Source organism: Choloepus didactylus, chromosome 9, assembly GCF_015220235.1.
Source record: "Choloepus didactylus isolate mChoDid1 chromosome 9, mChoDid1.pri, whole genome shotgun sequence".
NCBI lineage: Eukaryota > Metazoa > Chordata > Mammalia > Pilosa > Megalonychidae > Choloepus > Choloepus didactylus.
In genome coordinates this window covers 103,150,655-103,173,653 of record NC_051315.1, presented here as the reverse complement: position 1 = coordinate 103,173,653, position 22,999 = coordinate 103,150,655, and the positions used below count along the sequence as shown (strand labels likewise).

General features: G+C 36.3%; 1 long non-coding RNA gene and 1 other non-coding gene across 3 annotated transcripts; both read left to right on the top strand.

Annotated features, from left to right (window-relative positions):
• The first annotated feature begins 2,515 nt into the window (after nt 1-2,515).
• On the top strand, nt 2,516-8,547 carry LOC119544715. Of its 2 annotated transcripts, none has more exons than XR_005218908.1 (4): nt 2,516-2,622; nt 3,087-3,179; nt 6,385-6,556; nt 8,013-8,547. It is a non-coding gene; the product is annotated as an uncharacterized LOC119544715 (long non-coding RNA). The 2 variants fall into 2 exon arrangements; XR_005218907.1 differs by lacking the exon at nt 2,516-2,622 and adding an exon at nt 2,887-2,941.
• Nucleotides 8,548-19,298: 10,751 nt separating this feature from the next.
• LOC119545055 lies at nt 19,299-19,405 on the top strand. The gene has a single exon (XR_005219032.1). It is a non-coding gene; the product is annotated as a U6 spliceosomal RNA (small nuclear RNA).
• The last annotated feature ends 3,594 nt before the right edge of the window (nt 19,406-22,999 follow it).

Genomic DNA, 22,999 nt, shown 5'->3' with positions numbered 1-22,999 from the left:
TTTTCCTTTTGGGAAAACGTACAAATTCACATCACAGAAGTAGTGGTTTAAATCAACTTCTAAGAACTTTTTTTGTTTTGAAGGGGTTAATAGTACTAATGTGGCCTTGGACTTCTCTAAGTCAGCACAACTGATCAATCAGCATTGCACTGATTGCTTAATTTCTCCTTTGCAGAAGAGGAGGGAAAAGCCCTTGCAAAATGTGTTTGTTCTGTTTGTTATTCTGGACAAAGCTGATAATGAGTTGCAGCTGCTGTACAGAGCGTACTGCTCGCTGAGGCCATTGCTTTAACTTATAGATAGAAGCAGAACAGTCAGAGATGTGCCTGGGGCTGGAGCTGCTTCTGTAAATAGGACAGCTCTCTAATGCTACAGCATATGCGTTTCATTATCCAACAATTTGTTCTGCGAGGATAGTTGGGCCAGGCAAGATACTCAACAAGAAAGATTTTTAAATGTCACAACTCAGCTGAAAGAATTCTTCGGTTTTCTGACCTGAGTAATTCGTTTCTGTCGGTCTAAATAAAGATGCTTGTGATGTTAGGTTATGCAGACTCGGAAGGTGTCTCTGGACTGTGACCCTCTGTGATTAGAGCCTTGCGGCTATGCCCCAGGCCTCACAATCCCTGGTGCCAACATTGCTCGCATACCCAGGCTTCACCCAACTGAACATTTGAGTTTTATTCCTCTTTTCCTGTGTAAGAGATGACTATGAGTCAAAGTACGGTGAGGTCAGCTATTTGTCCTGGACCATTAAATAGGGGTTTAAACTGAGATAACTAAGGAAATAGCACCAATTGTCCATTATTTGTAATATAAATTTCTATTTTATCCTTAAGAAAGTTTAACTCAAAATAGAGCCATATCTCTAGGATGGAATGATAAAGTATTAAGCTTCTCAGGCTTTGAAAAGTGTCCCAAATTAGCCACTTAACTATCTGCATAACCCTGAGCAAGTTGTTTTTAACTATTTGAACCTCAGTGCCTTCATATATAAAATGGAAATAATAACACCTGCCGCAAAGGATTTTGAGAGAATTTAATGGAATAAGTTATGTAAAATATCACACTGGGGAGAAAAGGATACTCTCAGTCATTTATAGCGGGAGTGTAAATTGGTCTGGTCACTTTGTAGTGCAATTTGGCATTACTTGGTAAAGGTAAAATGTGCATTCCCTATGGCAATTCCATTTCTCAGTATATGCCTTAGAGAAATACTAAAATAAGTACACAAAAAGATGATAAATAGGCAGACAGGTAGATATTCATTGCAGCAGAAATGAATCAGTGAGTATAATATTTTAAATGTATTGATGCCCTTTTCTCTTTCAGAATTCTTTTTGCTGAATTTTTCCACTGTTAAAAGAAATAAAACAAAATAGAGTTTCTATGGCTAAAAGATTTAAAATGGAGTTGGGAGGTCATTTTGGAGGTTACTCTTATGCAGTTCTCAGCCAGATATCACAAACTGAAAAAAAAAAAAAAAAAAAAAAGTAAGCAAAGCCTAAAGCAACAATGTTCCTCAAACCCTAAAGACACCTGGAATGCCATATACAAACCATAAGACAAAGAACTCAGTGATCTATCTATCCTGAAGGACAATTAGAGTGCCCCAAATATCCACCAAACACAAAAAAAATAGTGTAATCTTGTCCTTTAAAACTCTTGACTGGAAATGCCAATATGGACATGATTTGGGTTGCTATCTGAATCTGTGTTCCCAAAATTGAAATTCCAAGACTCCAAATAAATGCCTTTATTGCCTTGCAGCTTAATTTGTTACTTCTGGCTTGAAACCACACACACACACACACACACACACACACACACACACACCATTTGCTTTGGGATAGTTTAGAATTATTATATCAGGAAGGAAAAGAGAAGGAAAAAGTTAATATTTCCTTTTCTAGCACATCAATGGGATTTTGTAGCAAGACAATAGTCCTAAAAATTAAGATTTGTCCAGAGAGGAAGGATTTTTGTAAAATCCTTAAACTCCTGTTAACTTATCAGGACCCAGCCTAAAGGACTCACATAGCACAGTTTTCTTTCATATTAGGAAGTACTTCCTGCTGTGATTGCTGGGCATTTAGACTTCCTGAGCTAAGGTAAAAGGAGAATGTGACATAGAGGAAGCAGACAGCCCAAAAGGTCAGAGTCCACCTCCTCCCTCACGTCAGCCCCCCCCCAGGGTCCATTCTTCAAGAAAGTAAAGGAGTATTGAAGGAGAAACGACAGATACATGAGACTGAGACAGAATTCATGGCTTCCCAGGGCTTCCACTAAGGATATTGGAGACCCAGAATCACCCATGACCTCAGTAGGGCAACACACCGATTCTGAGAGTATGAGAGGAATGAAGAGACCTGGGTTGAGATGCAGAGACCTCTTTAAGCAGATCAGCTCAGATGGGACAAATGGCCAGATCACCCCAAAGACTAAATGGGGCATAGCACCACAGCATACCTGTGGTCAGCTCAGAGAACAGACCAACTCAGCCTCTCTGCCTCAGAGATCAATGAGGATCTGGAGGAGACTACATCAATCCAGCACCCTTCCCTTCTCCACCACCAAATCACAGAAGTCGAATGCCAAGATGCCATCTTGAAGTGGAATAGGGTGAGCAGATGGAACTTGGAAAAACTGAGCATTTTTACCCAAGACAACCAAGCAAGGACAGAGTTAACTAAAGGGAGTGTTTGACTTGTCCCACTGGACTCAAGACAATGTTTACTAGATTGGGCTCAAGTTTAGTTTTTAGTAAGTGAAACAGATCAGATCAATTAAATAAAAAAAAACAAACTACATTTTCTTTTCACCTTTGAGCCTTCTGTGGGTAATTCCAAACTTTGCTTCAAAATTGTCACTAAAGCTATGACTAAACAAACCACAGTACATATACACTGTGGACGATTTTGCAGCAGATTAAAAGATTAAGGTAGACCTCTCTATATTAAAATAAAAGGAAGCACTGACACGGCATTTGCTGCATCCAAGCTCTGTTCTAAGCATCTTACCCGTGTTAACCCATTTTATCCTCCAGAATTACTGTGAGGCATGTTCTGTTGTTACTCCCATTTTAGGTATGAGGAAACTGAGGCACAGAAGTTGTCGACGCCAATCTCCTCTACTAATTAGTGATGAACCCTGAGTGGAAACAGTTCTAAGGCATACTGGTAAGTGAGAAAACTGTGTAGCAGAGCAATATTCACAGCATAACATTAATAAAACACTCACACACACACACATAAATGAACCTTATATAATTTTAGTCTGTAAATGTCTAGAAAAAGTTCTGAAAAGATATCAAATTTGTAATAATATTCTCCACTGGTAAGTTTAAGGTTTTAATAGGGCACAGTATTGGCAGAGAATATTTTTGTTTTATCTGCAATGTATTTTTTTTTCTCATTGAGAATATAGCAATGTACTACTTATGTCATAAAAATTGACAAAATATATGATGCTAAAAATGATGCTCTAACAGTATGGTATAATATATTTTATTTTCTGCTTTACCTGTAATATGTATGCTCATATTACAGAAAATTATAAGCAAATGCAAGTAAATATCTTGTATAATGTTAAAAGTTATTATGTTGCATACCATTTGCCCTACCAAGAGACCAGTTTTTAATCTCCATATAGACCAATAACATATAGATCAATAACATTCATATAGATCAATAACATATAGATCAATAATATTCTCTCAAGAATACTAACACAAATAAAAATGGCTTTTTTATACAAAATAATTTCTATTAAAAATAAAAGAATGGGAATTAAATTAGTGAAATAATACATATCTTTTCTGAAATGTGTAAAGATATCTGGTTTTAACATATTGCATAAGTTTAGCCTATACTATACAATTTTATTTTCCTGGTTTCTTTCAAAGACCAATGGAATCCCCATTCTGGGCTATACTGTATAGACTATAATACACAGAAGTAGAACATTTCAAATGTGTCATCATTATTATGGAAGAATATGAGTAAAAGAAATAAGGAATACTGGCATTATTATCATAGAAACATAGGTCCCTATAAAGTTTATAACATCCTTTAAAAGTTGAATAACATTGTGACATGACAAATCCTGAAAATTGCACTTTGTTAATTTTGAAGATAATTTCATTTTATAATTCTACAATCTATTCGTATTTCAAATCCAGCCACAATGAAACAAAGATGGCTCCTGTAGACAGGATAATAAACTATGCTGCCCTCCCAAGGCCAGGAAGCTAAAAATACCCATTTCCATGGGAAGAGAATCCATTGCTCATTACCAGAGAAATACATTTAAATAAAATTTCAACAACTTAAGTTTTAACCCTTATATGGTCTTTATGTAACATTGTATATAACCTATAGTTCTAACAGAGTATATTATTCTCCTTTGGCCTGAAAAGATTAGTAGTACTGGGGAGAGTGGAAGAAGAAATGGCATGTGTTTTGTAGGGTAACAGACAGCTTTAGCTTCTTTGCAAGACTAGACTAAACACAAGCACATCATCAGTTAACAGTACATGATAAATCATATCACCACTGATGCTAAAAGAATCTCCATTGTTTTATAATCGTCACATAAAATGACAGAGAAATGTGGTTGCTAACTAAAAATCAATTGTATAAGACATCCACCTTGGAATCAGGGTAACAAATTTGATTAAGACCACAATTGAACAGCAGTTGAATAGTGTTGCTCTAACATATAGAGAACACAGAGGTATGTCAGTACACAATACTTCCAAGGGCTGTTTTGGCAGGTTTTATTTATGTTACTTGTGTGTGGCAGTCATATCACTGGAGGAAGACAGCTGTTTCATGCTAGAATGAACTTGCCATCCTGTACATAAAATCTTTACTAACCCTGTAACTATCTTTCCAACTAGACAGAATTAGGCAATTGTCATTCCTTGCAGCATACACAGCAAATGCAAAGGAAAGAAAAAGTATTTACATGGAAGGAATTTTACCAATTACAATTGCTTTTTCCCCTGCCTTAACACTAGCCCTTCTCCCTACCATTGGTTTGAAAATTAACCCCTTTGCTATGTACTGAAACTGAACCTGGTGGTGATTTGAGGAGACAGAATCCAAAACTGATAGTTTGTCTTTAGATAATATATGATATGCCTCTGCAGCTTATCAGCATTTCAAAGTACAAGAGTTTAAGGAATTCCTATTATAACATATCCGGTATCAGTAAGGAATGGAATGGTGAACTTCATATCTTTCTGGGTTTCTGGTGAATCACAGACTTTAACTGCTAATATTTCTACTATTTAAAACAAACAGTGAAATTACTTGTTAATACTATGTGGAGGCTTTTCTCTTCGTATTCATTTGGCTTGTACTATTTAATTTTAGTAAGAAGTAACCTAAAAATTATTCAAGGTTTTCAGCCCAAAATTCATTCTTAAGTTCTTTCTTCTTTACTACCCCTTCTTAAAAGATATAAGAAATATTGGGTGTATGAGGCCCCGGGTTGGATCCCTGGCATCGCCACCAAAAAAATAAAAAAAACAAAAACAAACAAAAAACAAAAAACAAACAAACAAACAAAAAAAGAACTATTGGGCAACCTAAATTCTTTTCTACAAAGGTGTTATGACTGTAGATATCCACAGTTTGCAGTTGTAATTTCAGTATTCTTGGAAGACCCACTGGATCATTTTGGTTTGCCAGTCCATTGAACTTGTATCTAAAGAAGTCTTACCAATGTGAAGTGCCTAGGAACTATTTAAATCAGAATGTATTTTAACAAATAATCTATTGAGAAGAAAACCTTGACTGTATATTAGTAAATAGATACCTGATTTTCTTTCAAAAAAAATTGTATGTAATATTTTTATTTTTAAAATTGTATTCATAGAAAATCCTTTTGTAGCAACTTAATCTTCACACAGTATATTCAAGACAGATTTAGTTTAACTTATGTGTGATAAATTTGAAACAGATTCTCAGGAAACGGCAGTATAACATGAACTTTAGACATTTTGGATAAGAAGTTAAGACTTAAGTTTGAATCCCAGATTTGTCCATTATTAGCTGGGTGAACTCGGACATAATCTCATCATGATTGTTTTCTCCTCTGTAAAATGAAGATCATGAAAATACTTTGTGCAGAGTCAGTGCCCAGTCTATGGCCTGTAGCAGGGGCAGCAATCTGATTTGGGGGAGCAGGGGTTAAGTTGAAGTTGCATAGAGCTCTACTCAATGATAAGGAAGTATTATCAAAGAATGGAGAAGGAAGAAGGGAGGAGAAGCTCGGCTTTTTTCTTTTTTCTTTTTTTAAGTGTGTGCAGTAAAAAGTGAAAGTGTTGTAGCTGGAATACTGTTTTTGAAATATTACCTGATGTATTTTCTTCTCCAGGAGCCCTCTGTGTTTCCTACCGCACCCACTGAATCAAACAACATTTCTTACTTCCATGAGAAGGTGAATACAGCAGAGAAGCAAAAAATCATTCCTCAGCTTTGACTTCTCAAATCCAGCTCTTTTAAAACCAGGAGCTGAGACAACAGTCTGGAAAGCAAGGGTTTCATTTGTAAGAAAATGTATTTTTATTGCAAAAAAAAAAATGGATTTGTGGGTTCTAATGGGCCAGAGTTTAAATGACTCAGCACAGTATTTATAGTATGAAACATAGAACAGGTATGAATACATGTGATTTTTACAACACTGAAAAGTAGATAAAAGCCTTTCCTGTGTTGTGAGAGGGAGGGCAGGGAGCAAGGGATGGAAGAGGTGAGAATCTTCTAGAGATTGGGCATATTGTAGCATATTGACATGGATAGATGCCCAACCTGCTCCCTACCCAACTACCCACTCCACCATACCCAAAACCTCAGTATAGAAGAGCAATGAAAACACCTAGAGCAAGGGTGCTAAGGCTTCATTTCTCAAAGCATAGCCAGGGAACAATGCATGCACTTAGGAAAATCCCTCACCCAGCATGGCACCAAAGCAACATGGCACAAGGGCCACCATAAGGCTGAGGAAGGTTCTAGACCAATGGGCCAGAGGAAAGCTTCCTAGACTCTGCAGAGTTCAGTTTCTGCATAGAAAGCGTCCATGAGTTATTGAGCATCCCCTAAGGAAAAAACAAGGAGGCGCCCAGAGGGTCTGTGGCCTGAAGAGAGCTGGGGTCAGGACTTGGGGTACAGAACCTTGACCTCTGGACCACAGGCCTACCCAGACCCAAGTACATCAGGCCCAAGTGTTAGGAGAGATCTGCTCTACCTCAGTGGAAGCCAGCAAGGCCCAGAGAAGCCCCAAGAACAAGACAGGCCTCTACCAATGCCTAGATGACCTTTAAGCTATGCAGTAACTTAGATCAAAGAAGGGGTAAAGGAGAGAACTCTGAATTTAACTGAATAAACTGGAAGTAATTGAGTTAAACTGAAGTAGCAAGAGCAAATGTTCTCAGCCAACTGAGAAAATAGGATCTTGAGAGTTAAGTCAGATTCAGTAACAGAAAAATAGTTTCATTTCTGTACACCTGAGTTATGACTGTAAATTTTACAACCACTACAATGTCTTATCAATTATATATTTCCATGTAAAATGGATCCACTGAGACCTCTTGGAAACTTACTGCATATTCCTTCTAAAATACTTTCAAATTAACAAAAATATGTAATTGATGCTACATACTGAAGTCAATAACTGCCACAGTAGAACAACCCTAGATATTTACAAATCTGGTCCAGAGCAATATATATTAATGGTTTTGATAGTTGTTAGAAGAGCAGATAGTCATTTATCTTTCCAAACTGAGCTTGCATTAAGTAGAAGAAAGATGAAGTGATTATGAACGGTCCCTCCTCCTTCAAAGGTGCCCTTCATCCCTTTCCCAGCAGAACTGAAAATACACCGGAAGGGAGCAGAGTACCATCAATCACCTCAGGACTGGCTGTGTGCCTAAGCAACATGTGTATCCATGGGCAGTCACTCCACAAGCCATCTTTTTTTCCATTGAAACACTGCTTATTTCCCTACAGGATGCACTGACACTGTTTCTAAGAAGCTATGTGATAGCAGCAGCAGAGTGCTAACTCATCAGAACACATGACAAGAACATCCAACATGGCTCTATCACTCAAATTACACTTTTGACTAATCAAGAAGCAGCCAACAAAGAGCAGCTAAGGTCACTGGCCTAATTCAACAGTTCACTGATTATACGAGGCAGAGAGAGTTCTCGTGATTGGTTCCCCTATTCCCCAATGGATTTCCTTTAAAGAGGAATAAAGGATCATTTTTGATTACTCTGAAATGAACCTGTTCCCACAGTTTTGATTAATGATGATTTGATTGCTTTCCCTTGTTCAGCCACTGTTTGATACGTGATCCCTCAGATTCCTTCCAGAAATAGGCTTAGAAGACCATCCAAGATGCCCATAAACTGTAAAGCTAGGAGACACTCAAAAGAATAGATACCTTTCCAGAAAAGTCTGAATTATTTTTGCTTTAGAGAGCCAGAATTATAACCTGTTATCACTACTTCCAGCCTTCAAATATATACATACATATTGTCTTAAGAATTATGTTTCTTTGTGTAGGTTGTAACTGAGAATACAGACCCAGCATCTCAACTGCCTGGTTCAGATCCTGGATTCCCCACATACTAAATGTATGAACTTTGCAAAATTATTTACCTTCTCTGTGCTTCACTTATCCAGTCTGCATAATTGGAATAATGTTACCTCTCTCAAAGGGTTGTAGTGAAGATTAGATGAGTGAATTATACATAGTGTGCTTACGAGAGTGCCTAGCATATAAGTACCATAAAAGTGTTAGCTACTATTTGTTGTTGCTGTTGTTATTGTTTTCGCAATCTCAAGACCTTCTACTCATGAGAAGCCAGAAGTTTTCCAAACCTCTAACCTAAATTTAAACCTGTGGAAAGCCAGAAACCATTCCCATGCCTTAGGATTCACAGGAGTCCATTTATTTGAGATAGTGTGAGGACCACAGGGTCATCTGACCAAATGATAAGTCCCTGTCCTCCCTGCTCAGGCTACTCTCCCGGAAAATTTTACACCAGAAAAGTTACTTTCTTCTTCTCTGGCATTGCTCTTCTCTACTTTACTCACCTACATTGGCCATTCACTCTCACAGTTTTGCCTACTTTAAGCTCAATTATAACTGAGATTAATTCTTACAGGGTCATCTTCTTGAAAACCAGTTTAACCTAGAGACCTTGTCAACCACAAAGAATGTGATCTTTAAGACTGAGTACTGTGTCCTACCAAAAACAAACAAAAATATCTTTCCCATTTGGAATGTAGGTCAGGCCTGTGGCCAGGTCAGTAGAACTGCTTAACTTTTAATGATCACTAAATTCACTGATAAACACATATTTTATTTAGAAATAGCCGTCTCCTAAACCAACCTTTTAAATAAATCATTTAAAATTAAACCTAAGTAATTTAATTTTATAGAACAATTCAGATTTCTGAGTATCAGAATATCTACCACTACATGAAAATCTAAGGCATTTGGTTGTCTTTCTTTACCTAGCAAACTTCAATTTAAAAAGCCAGGCATGTTACAAATGGAGTCGAGAGGTCACTCTGGTGGGTGCTCTTATGCACTATATAGATAACCCTTTTTAGGTTTTAAGGTATTGGAATAACTAGAAGTAAATACCTGAAACTATCAAACTCCAACCCAGTAGCCGTGACTATTGAAGACGATTGTATAACAATGTAGCTCACAAGCAGTGACAGTGTGATTGTGAAAACTTTGTGGATCACACTCCCTTTATCCAGTGTATGAATGGATGAGTAAAAAAATGGGGACAAAAACTAAATGAAAAATAGGGTGGGGGGATGATTTGGGTGTTCTTTTTTACTTTTATTTTTTATCCTTACTTTTACTTTTTCTGGTAAAAAGAAAATGTTCAAAAAATAGATTGGGGTGATGAATGCACAACTATATGATGGTACTGTGAACAGTTGATTGTACACCACGGATGATTGTATGGTTTGTGAATATATCTCAATAAAACTGAATTTTAAAAAAAGCCAGGCACAGGTACTAGCTGTTGCTTGTGCATCCTTTCTAGTCACCACCCAAGTTCTAACTGTAAAAAATGGAGAAACATAGAAAAGCCTACATCTACTTCAGTTTTATGTACAACTAATTCAAAACAAGAATCATTCAGAATTTAAGACTGCTAAATAGAAAGTCATTCATTTAGCATTTTATCAGGTTATTTCTCTATTCTTCAGAATAATTTTTAATCTAATACTTTCCAAGTAATACATTCCCCTTCCAAATCACTCCACGGTCAAAGACTAATTAACCTTCTCTCTTTAAATTTGTCAATGATACAGACTTTGTTATCTCTTTTTAAAGTTTGCAGCTGTCTTTTAACCCTCCAAAATTCATTAAACACTCTCTGAAATGCCTCATGGTTCTTTGTGGTCTAGTCCTGACTAATGAAATGTTTAAACCTTCATCTCAAGGGCCCTAAATGAAAACCATGAGGCAGAAATGTAGTCTTAATCATAGACCTAACTAAACGAGATGAGCAGAGCTCTGTGGGATTTTCAGTGTTAAAACTCTGCATCCTTGGAAGAGAGAGTCATGTGAACCAATCGGAGAGTCTTGTTCTCCTCACTGACACAGGGACCTTGAACTGCTAACTCAGTGTGAATACATTTTTCCAGCAATTAAAAAGGGAAAATTGTATTTGGACTAGCCACATAATATAAACAGTGCCATCTAGAAAGGAAGCCGTGCTACTGAGAGGAACAGGTAAACAGATTATAAGTATCTATTTGTGCTTAAATCTTAACATTCAGGACATCCTACAACATAGCTAAACTCACCTGATACAAAGGCCAAATTGTAATCATGTTCCCAAATCCTTTTTGGTGGTGGATTGCAAACAATTTGAGCAAGCCATCTGTTCAAAGAGCATTCTGCTCTAAACTCCTCCCCATAAACGACCCTTTTTCTACAACTCATTTACGAGAAATTCTCTAATCTTTTTTGTCTTTTCTCATTCATTAGGCCAAGTAAAACAGGCCAAGTAAAACAAGGGATAACCTCCTGAATGTGAATACTTGAGTGCAAAGCTTTGGGTTGGACTGACTCATTAAAATGTTCCCAATTGATATTTTTATTGTTCACTTTTTTTGGTAGGCATGGAATGATAAGTACCAAAGGAATAAAAATCCTAAAATAACTAGTAATTCACTTGACAATTGACAGACCATTACACAATGCTAAATAGAAACCACAGGAACCGATGGCTGGCAGAAGAGTACTGTTCAAATTACAAACTGAACAGAGAATTATCTGTTCTGCAAAGTGCATACTTTTTTTCCCCCTGTCTTTGCCTGCTATGGCTGAAATTGATTCCCCAGGGCTTTTAGCCCCAAGGCCGTGATCTTTCAACTTGCATACAAGTTGTTCCTTCTGTCAGCATTTTTCATGGATAAGAAACCAGAAATTTTAAGTTATGCCCTGGAGGGTTTTTAAGACTTGTAGCTTTATTCCACTGATAGCCACGGCAAGAGTTTTTAGAACAATATTGCCAAATATTTTTCAAAATACATATACAAGACTTAATTAGGAATAAAGACAAAATGCCATTATTTCTCTTGACCATTTTCCTGATATCAACTAAGGCAGTTGTTTTCTAATTTTATTGTGCCGAACAACCATGAGGAATGCACATTAAAAATGCAGATTCTTGGGCCATGAACTAAATTTATTGAATCTTGAATTTTTACAATTGGATCTGTGAGATGTGTATTTTTAAAAAGCACCCCAGTTGATTCTGAAGTAGGCAGTTGTCCCAGCTACATACACAAGAAAACTAGAGTATGAATGGAAGTTGGGTTAGACACAAATAGAGAGGCAGTACCATGATGCAGTGGAAAGATTCTGAAATTCGGTTTAGCTGCTGACTTTACTGGCACTACTCACACCTACCATCTTGGTTGAGCTACATAATCCTCAAACTCAGTTTCCTCATCTGAGGAATGGAAATCTGAAGAATGTACCCACCCAGCAACATTATTTTGAGGATGGGTGATGATATATGGAAATGCCTTACCACAGTACTGTAAACACTCAATAAAAGATAGTCACAAAATTCAGCTGCTCTATAATTGAAGACTCCTCACAGGAGGGTGACAAATAACCCTTGCTTCAGGAACTGAGTTTTGTGTGTGTGTGCATGTGTGTGTGTTTTAATCTTTATAACTTCCATGTATAACTATTTCAGGAATGGGGAGAAGTGGTGGTTAAAAATTCAAGTTCTGGAGTTAAACCATCTGCGTTTAAACATTAATTCCATCCTTATTTGTCTTGATTTCCTCTTCTGTACCTACCTCATATAAAGTGGTTAGCAGAGTTCCGGTCAGTGCTCAATAGGTTTACTATTACTATAACCTAAAAAGGGAGATTTTATGGAAAAGAATGAATTATTCTACTTTACAGTTGAGAATTGAAGAAAATGCAGATCATTTCATTAAGGATCAGTGAAATTCTGGAAAAAAAATTATTGGCATTTTCCACAAGTATGACTCTAGATAAAAAGAGTCAGATATATTTGAAGAGTCCAATAACTCTACCCATCAAAAACTTCATTTCACTTAAAAATTTAACAACTCATTTTGCACAGAGATTTCATAATTTTGCCCATCTTTTACTAAGTCATATCATGTCTTTATACAGGTCACTAAATTGCCTTCAGGATCAACCTTCCTATCATGGAAATAATTATAAGGTGGTAACTTTTACCAAGATAATACAGAATTACATTTTTTAGTAAAATGTTTAAAGTCTACAAGTAGAAGAAAATTAGGATTTTATAATGACTAAATTCACTATAGGAAACTTGAAATTCATAGGAAGAGACAATTTAGCTGCTGACAAGATCTGAAATGCTTTTGACTGAAAATGCCCGGTATTATATTGTGTGTATACCTCAAATTGAAATAGAATAGAATTGTACTGACATGGAGCAATGAATGGGCAATAAAACAGGGTAGAATAAATGCAGTTAAGACGAAACCAAATAAAATCTATATTTTATCCATTTCCATCCATCTCCACAATACTGTCCCTTCTTATCAGGGTGTCTAACCTACTTTCTATTTCCAGTGTTAAAGGAAGACGTCCATCTCAAACTGCCGGAGGAAGTATTTATTAGGCAGTAAAGAGTAAACAAAAATATTCAGAGATGCTGCTTCCCAGATTTTTTTCTTCTTATAAGAATCAAAGGAAAGTTTAGGCTAAAATTTTCTTTCATTGTGCTAGAGCTAAGGTTTAAGTATCACATGGTGCTCATGCTAGGGTTCAAGCATCTGTAATGGTAATAAGTCCAACAACCTAGATAAACCCAATGAAAATATTCTTCCAAATCATGTAAACCTGTTTGGAGATAATAAATGGTGCAGATGGGCTCTCTGGTTTTTCAAAGTACATAGAATGAGAGGTCATCTCTAAAACAGGTCTCTGAGTCAGCAAAGTTTCTGTCTTTCCTGACACCTGTGGTTCATCCTTCTTTGAGCTACTTTGGTATATTTCCAGTAAATTTCCTCCCTTCCCATATCTCTTAAATTTACTGTCTTCTGTTGCTGGCAACCAGAAGAACCTTAACTGGTATAAAGGGAAATAAGATTCACAAACTAACTAAATCAATACATAATAAGAAGAAATAGAATGTCTTCTAGATACATAATATTTTCCTAATGCTTAATTAGTGCAATTGACACAAATAAAGAGATCATATATAATAAATGGAAGCTAGGGTTGAAACTTTTTTTAAAGAGGGAACTGAACGAGTACTGTGGACATCAGAGAGACTGCAATCTGTCCAGTAGAAAGGTTCTGGTTTTCTGGTCACATGGCAACATAGATAAAATATGCCTCAAGTTCATCAGTTTCCTTTTGTTTTAATTATATGTCTACTAAGCAGTTTATTAAGTACAACTTCAAGTTTCCTCACACTTCAGCACAGGGAAAAGGGTGGTTTGGATTGAAGACGTAAGCAATTTAAATTTAATTTATTTATGTTTATATTTAATTTATGTTTAATTTATTTTAAATTAGCAATATTCCTATGCATTTTGCCACTGTAAGTCTCTTACCAAGAATCTAATGATTTCTGAGAGTATTAATAAAGGCTAATTTATGTTCCTAAAAGTCCAAAGAATATACCCTTAACTACCATGGATTCACAAGGAAAATATCAGTCTCTAAGCCTTGATGCTGCCTTCTTGCCACTGACTCTCATCCCCCACACCTTCACCCCTGCATCAAATTTCAACATCCTATGACTGCCCCCCACAACAATTCCTTGTTCATGTATTCATTAACTTTTGAGACTTTCTTATCTTTCAAGCACAATTCTAGGTAATGAGGAAAGAATGGGCAGAAAAAGTGCATAATAACACTTCTCTTCTGTTCATAATCATTACCCACCAGGGAAATAATTAAACTGGAACTTATCTTTGGGGACTACTAGACTAGGTGATCTCTAAGCTCTCTTATAAATCTAAAGATTCCATGTTTATTTTTCCGCATGTGTATAATGTTCCATATTATGGGAGTTCTGCAATTACCTGAATCTGTGTTTCTTTACCTAGAGGGATGTTCTTGGTATATTTTTATATAAGAAAAGTAAGTTGCAGAGAAATGCAAATCACTTAAAAATGAACAACTTTGCATAAGTTTTTGTTTGTTTGTTTCAGATTTATAAACATGGAGAGAAATATTTGGAAGGAAGCACACCAAACTATTAACAATAGTTTCCTAAGGGGAAGAAAGAAAGTAGGAAGAAATAAGGAAGAAAAAAAAAAAGGCCACAGAATAACTGAAGGCTATTGAATGCCAGAAAATATAGAATGGTTTCATTTTAAGCAAAAATTCAACTATAAATGTCCCATCTATACTATTTCTGCAAATCTATTTTTATAAAACTGAAAATAGTAGAGATTTTGGTCTTTACCAATTAGAAGGCATCATGACAAAAGAAAATATCTATGGATTAGGTAACAAGATTGTAACCATTTGTGTCTTAGGTATCTTTACATTTAAATACTGTGTTTGCAATAAAGTAATATTTGAACTTTGTGCTCTTTAAATATACACCCTTTTACTCAGCTTCAAAGGCTCTCTAATCCAGATTCAACATGTCTCTTTAATCAATTTCCCATTATTCCCCAAATGCATCCCCCAAGAACTTTTTATCAGTAACCTTCAGCTTTATGGTTTTTGTAATAGATGTCAGGGTATGTGGGTAGGGGGAAAGAAAAGAGAATTTTTGAATTCTGGTATGCACCTCACCCTGTGTTAGATGCTTTACATTCATAAATCCATTTAATCTTTATAATAACAATAATATGAGAGTTAACATCTTCTCTCTTTTACAGAAAAAGGGATTGCATTGTTACATTTTCGAATTCACACCATCAAAGGGAAGAGCTTGAATTTTCACATGGGACAACCTAATCATAAAACCCATCCTTTTCCCACTATGCTTTGTCTTATGCCTACTTTTCCAGGCTCATCACCCATGAGTCTCCCAAGTGAACCTTCACTCCTGTCATCCCAGTCATATCGGACTACTTGCATTTTTTAGTAAAGTCCATTCTTCTTTCTCTCATCCACTGTCTGTATGTCTGTCTCTCTCCCTGTCTTAATTTTTTGGAACACACTATTCTACCTGTATATTAAGAAAACTCCAATTTGCTTCCTAAGGCTCAGCCCAGGTATCCTTCCCTTCTGGAAACCATCCTTGAATGATCTTTCCAGATTCAAGAACTCTTCGGTGCTTCCACTGTGTCTTTTTTATACTTCTACTATGGCACTTATTACTGCCATAATTATTTGATTATTTAGCCATCAAGCCCCCTCCTTCTGACCAGGAGTCAGTGTTGGGCAGAAACTGTAGTTGGTTCTTCGTATTTACAGAGGCTCATACAGGGTTTGGAACAGAGCTGAAAATTAATAAATGCATATTAAATGAGTGACTAATTTAATTATTCCCTAGAATTTAGTACACAAATTCAAATCCAGTGTTATTTAGAGAAGGCAGGTTAATGAACAAGAAGAATCAACGTGATAGTTTGCCCTCTGTTCTTAGAAGATAGCACATGCTCTCAGATAAGTTAACTGTCTAAGGGAGGTTTTACAGTAGAACAATCAGCTGAAGAGTAAAAAATTTCAGAGAAATCACATATACTGATGAATATTAAGTTTTACATGCTTTATCTATAGAAGCAGAACCTAACTCAGATATGTCCAGACCTACCAAAGGTTTTCTTGCCCTGGGTGTGGCACAGAAGTTGGGACAGTGGGTGTTTCACCAATGACCTATGTGGACAAACGACTGATGGTGATAGAAACCTCCTTAGTTCTTCTATCCTGCAGAGAATGAGGACCACCAATAAAAACTTGAATTTAATTTCCTGCCACCTCAGTGGATAGCCAACGAGCTATGGTTAATAAACAGAGAAAAAGAAATGTGATACTTGTTACTTCAGCAAATTTCACATTAATTTAGTATTACTGGGTCCCAAACAACACAAAATGATGCTCAATAACTTAAACAATAACAAAAAAAGAAAAAAATTAAAGGGGGTTTTGCATAGAAGGAACAGTCAAAGAACAAGGTCTTTGGAACCAACAGGAACTAATGAAGCTCTGAGTGTCTGGGTAACAGTAATTAATATCTTTTGTCAGGGTCCCACCTTTGAGCTGAATTCAACCATTTTCCATCCTTTTGTTACTCAACCTGGGAGGTCATGTGTTCACAAATTGGCTAAGGAAGATTTGAGTAACTTGAGGGACAGTCCCACCGAGACTCTAACCAAAAGAAAAACACAAGATCCCCATAGAAATAATGAGGTGCAGTTACCAGGAAATGAAGAAATGGATAAATGGACTTGGAACCAAAGCAAACAAATAAATAAAACAAAACAGCACCCAGACAGGCATCTACTACTGATTCATATCCCTACTTTTCAGTATTTAGAATGAAAGATCCATGGGACAGAAACTTAATTTGTGTTGTTTGCTATTGTAATCTCATCACTAGAATGGTACCTAGCAAATATCAATAAATATTAGTTAAATTCACTGAATATCTTGTCTCTAAATAAAGTGCCCTTTGGCTCTACTAGCAATTTATATAGTAGGTCCCCAAAGGACAGAACTATGGGTGTTTCAGTTTGCTAAAGCTGCCTTAATGCAATATATCAGAAATGGGTTGGCTTTTACAATGAGAATTTATTGACTTACAATTTACAGTTCTTAGGCCATGAAAACGTCCCAATTAAGGCTTTAACACTATGACACCTGGACTCTGAAGACAGGCTGCTGGCATCTGGGACACCTCTGTCACATGGGAAGGCACCTGGCCAGCGTCTGCTGGTCCTTCACTCCCAGGTTTTGTTGTTCTCAGCTTCTGGCTCCAGTGGCTTCTTCTGTGGATCCTCTCTTAGTTTTTCTGGGGCTTTTCTCTCTTTCCGCTCCCTCAGCTTTTTTCTGTCCTTTATCCTCTCATAAAGGACTCCAGTAAAAGGATTAAGGCCCACCTGGATGGGATGGGTCACATCTCAATTGAAATAAGCTAACCAAAAGGTCCCACCCACAACAGGTCTGCACCCACAGAAATGGATTAAAAGAACATGGCCTTCTCTGGGGTACATAACAGCTTCAAACCAGCTCAGCATGTAAATTTTGAATAAGAACAAAAGTTTAGAAAAGAATTAAAGACTGAGGCAGACCCTAACTGAGAACCCTGAAGAGCAGAGCACCATATGATAATCTCATAGATTCATGAAAGATAAATGGCATAGTACCTGTTGGGGAAATGAATGGGTAAGATGGGGGAAGGGAATTAATATTTATTATTTACGTTCTGACACCTTCATAGTAGGCACTTTCATATATGTTGTATCACTAAATATGCTGCACCTAAACTTCCAAAATATTCAAAGAATAATGACTACTGCAGAATGCAGACTTCATTTACCTTAATTATGTGTACAGCCGGCCCTTAGCCGGAGGTACCCTCCACTAAGCACACATTTGTTTTTCACAATGGGGCCCTTTACGCTGGTAAAGAGCAAAGGGTCAACATCACTGGTGAGAGGAACAATAAGCACTACAGCCCAGCTCTGCCCCACTCTCAAGCACACCTACGTGAGAGGTAAGCACTGTCTATGTGCAGCTCTGAGAATTCTCTCCTTAAACTTATTCTGACATGACAGCCAGTTCACCTTTTTAGGACCATCCTAAATGGGCAGAATCCCACTCACTCTGTCATAAAATGAAGACAGGTGGTTTGAGGTAGAAAAGAAGGTACTTCCAGATGATTTCTCTATATTAACAGACTTCGAAAAAGTCTAGAGAGTATAATATATATGATCCATACTTATTTTACAGATGACATCACAAAAGCTCAGATCTGAAGAGTGAGTTGCTTGAGTCATAGTCCCAGGATTTGGACTTGATCTTCTGTCTTCCTATTCCATGTTCTTCCTATTTCATCAGCATTTTCTCAGATAATGGAAATCTTTGATAGCTTCAAGTTGTTTGTAATAAGGAGTAACTTAATTTTACATTAAATGGTATTTTTCCACTTGATTTAATTATGAATCCCTATCATTCAGGCCTGTTTTTATCAATCCAAATGATGCAAAGATAAACAGAAAATTTAGCTTCTTATGAGAAACCTAGAGAACGAAATCATATGTTTATCAAAACATATGGTCTTTTTGAGGTCTCACCTGTTGGTGATCTTTCTTTCTAAATATCTAAGATTATAATGAGGTCATTGGACCCAAGACAGCATCAGATGTTCACTATGAATATCAAATGTTGCAATGTCATATGTCCACTATGATCTCTGGAGGTTTTTAGACCAAAACAGCTTCAACCATCCAGATATGGAAGTTTCTTGTTAGCTGTGCCAATAGCACCCTCTGGTTAAAAATAGCAAAGGCAAGCAACAAAGCATAGTGTTTTGGAATAATTTCTTGTGATTCCAGAGTATCTCGCTCCTATTTAGGAGTCAAAAATCTCTGGAATGAAAACATAACTCTTTTGGTCTCTTCATTTAATTATTATATGAGTCAGATTCTTATTTGCAAACAATAAAATCCATTCTGCCTAGTTTAAGTAGAAAAAAATAATTCCTGTAAGGATAAGATTCTTAACTACTACACTAAAACATAATCCATGAGAATAAAAAAATGATGAATTGGACCTCACCAATTCACAAACGTATTTGTGCTTCAAAAGACATCCATTATGTGCTTGCTTCAGCAGCACATATACTAAAATTGGAATGATACAGAGAAGATTAGCATGGCCCCTGCAAAAGGATGACACACAAATTCGTGAAGCATTCCATATTTTTTTATTCTTTCTGGTGTAAAGAAAATGTTCAAAGATACATTGGGGTGATGAATACACAACTATATGGTGGTACTATGAACAGTTGATTGTATACCATGGATGATTGTATGGTATGTGAATATATCTTAATAAAACTGAATTTAAGAAAAAGACATCCATTAAAACTGTATAAAAAATACAGAAAACTACAAGTTCTGGAAGAGATGTGAAGACAGAGATATACCTATTCACTGTAAGTAGGGAAGTAGAATTGTATCGCCTCTGGAGATAGTGTGGCGGTTCAACAGGAAGTTAAGTATAGAGGTGCCATATTATCTAAAAATCACATTACTAGGTATGTACTCAGAAGAACTGAAGGCAGAGACATGAACAGACATTTGCATATTGATGTATATGGTAGCGTTATTCACGATTGCCAATGGACGGAGGTGGCCCAAGGGTCCAGCGACTGATGAGCAGAAGACAAGCTGTGGCGTGTACATACGATGGAATATTGTGCAGCTGCAGGAAGGAATGAAGTCGTGAGGCATGAAACAAGATGAATGAACTTTGAGGTCATTATGCTGAGTGAAATAAGCCAGAAACAAAAGGACAGATATTGCATGGTCTCACTAATATGAACTAACCATAATGAGCAAACTCTGAGAGTTAAAGTCAAAAGCACAGGTTATCAGGAGATAGATGGCAGAGAATGAGCAATCGATGCTTAAGGAGTACAGAATATTCAATCAGGTTGATTTTAAATGTTCGAAAACGGATAGCACAATGCTGTGTGATGGTAGCACAATACTGTAAGTGTAATTAACAATGATGCGTATGCGTACAGTTGAAATAGATAGGCTAGAGTTATGTATGTTACCAGAAGGAAAGCTAGAGGAGAAAAACTGGGGAAGACTGCATAACTTAGCAAAACCTAGAGTGGACAATGGTGGTTAATTGTATAAATATTAAAAAACTAGAACAAACATATGTCACTACTACAAGGTGTTAATAATAGGATGGTATATGGGAAAAAATACAATTAATGTAAACTAAGGTCTATAGTTAACAGTAAACATTGTGATATTCTTGCATTAATGGAAGCAAAGACACTGCACCAAAGCTAAATATCAATAATAGGGGGATATTAGGGGTCTGGGATTTTGGGATTTTTTTTTCTTCAGAAGAAATGAGAATGTTCTCATATTAACTGTAGTGGTGAATGCATAACTATGTAATTATATCAAGAGCCATTAGTTGTACTTTTAGGATAGAGTGTATGGTGTGTGTATAAAGCTGTTAAAAAATTCTAAAAAAATCTTAGGGAAAAAAACCAGTTTATGTCAAATTATTATCAGCAATGAACAACAGCTTATTAAAAAATTAGAAGTACAAGCAAAAAAAAGAAGACACCATTAAGAAAACGAAAAGATAAAACAAAAACTGGGAGAAAATATTTGCAGATCATATTTCTGATAAATGAAATTTATCCATAATGTATCAAGAACTTTGACAACTCAATAATAAGACAACCCAATTAAAATGGAGAAAAAAAGTGAATAGACATTTCACCAAAGATATACTATTGGCTAATAATCACATGAAAAGATGTTCAACATCATTAGTCATTAGGGAAATACAAAATAAAACCACAATGAGATGCCACTTGATGCATCAAGCTGTAATCAAAAAGACAGACAATAACATGTATTGATGAGGCATGGAGAAACTGGAAATGTCATATGTTGCTTGTAAAAATGTATAACAGTAGAGCCAATTTCATAATGGTTTGGCAGTTTCTTAAAAACTGAACATAAATTTACTACACAACTCAATAATTCCACTTTCGGGTATCTACCCAAGAGAAATTAAATGAAAAACATATGTTCCCATAAAGACTTATGCACAGATATTCATAGGAGTATTATTCATAATAACCAAAAAGTAGAAGCAATCCAAATGTCCATCAACTGGTGAATGGATAAACAAAATGTGTCATATACACACAAAAGGATACTATTCAGCCATAAAAAAGATCAAACTATTGATAAATGCTTTCACATGAATAAACCTCAAAAATACTGCCAGTAAAAGAAGTAAAATGCAAAAGACCACATATTTTATGGTTCCATTTATGTGAAATGCTCAGAAAATGCAAATCTATGAGACAGAAAGTACATTAGTAGTTGCCTGAGCTGGGAGTAGGGGTAAAGATTGATTGCAAATAGGCATGAGATCTTTTTGGGAGTGATAGAATGTTCTAAAACTGAATTTGGGCTATGGGTGTGTAACTGTAAATTTTCTAAAAATCATCAAATTTTACATTTAAAAATGGGTGCATTTTATGTTGTGTAAATTATAACTTAATGTACTTTAAATAAAGTGAAAAGATTTCCAGTTTTGGCTAAGATGCAGTAAGAGGGACTGAATACACCTCCCACACGAAACAACCCCAAAAACAGACTGTATATATGTGAAACATTTATGTATATGTAAAACAAAGTAAATGTTTTTCAAGATTTGTGGTATCAGGCAGCCAAGGACAGTGAGTGGTCCCAGACAACCTGATACAAAGTAAGCTCTATGATTGCTACAACTTACCATCTTGAAAGACTTTTCAGGCTACATACAGCACAGGAAAGGGGAACTGAAGCAGAGGCCAGTGGACTGCCTAAGTTGAGGAGATGAAGCTAAGAGTCTGGGGAAACCAAGACAGCTTGGGTTCTCAGAACAGTGTATTAGAGACAGAGAGAGAACTTCAGAAAGCTACAGAGGCTCCCCTTGAATATTAAGTAAAGTGCTCATCAGCATTTGCTAATAACATGAGGAAATTACCCAAGGCCAGGAAAAAAACAATCTGAAAAGATTAGAGTGAACAGCCAGGCTACAAATACTTACCTTGATGGTGAATTTGGTAGAATCAGAGGATCTTGCAGCAGTAGTGGTGAATAATTAGTCCCAGACAGAACATGGCTCTGGTTCCATCTAACAAATCACAAAACAAGATCCAAAAGGATCAAATTGTTACCAAGTAACTTAACTGTGTCCCAGAATAAAGCTCAGGAATATTTGTAGGAATGTGAAAATCTCCAGCACCCAGCAAGGTAAAATTCACAATATCTGGCATCCAATAAAAAATTACCAGGTATGCAAAGCAGGAAAATATGATCCAATCATGGAGTAAAATTAATCAATCAAAACTGACCCAGAATTCACACAAATGTTAGAATTAGCAGAGAGAGAAATTAAAGCAGTTATTATAACTGTTTCATATGTTCAAAAAGTTAAGGAGAGACATGGAAGATAAAAAAAGACAGAAATTAAACTTCAAGAGATTAAAACTACAGCGTTGATATTAAAATACCCTAGATGGGATTAACATCAGCTTAGACTCTGCAGAAGAAAGGATCAGTGAACTTGAAGACAGCCATAGAAACTTTCCAGAATGAAACACAGAAAGAAGAGAGAACTCTAAAATCATGAACAAAAGATTAGTGTGTTGTGGGACAACTTCAAGTGGCCCAGTATATGAGTAATTGGAATCCTCAAATAAGAGGAGCAAGGGGAATGGAAAATATTTGGAAAATATGGCTGAAATTATCTAAATTTGATGAAA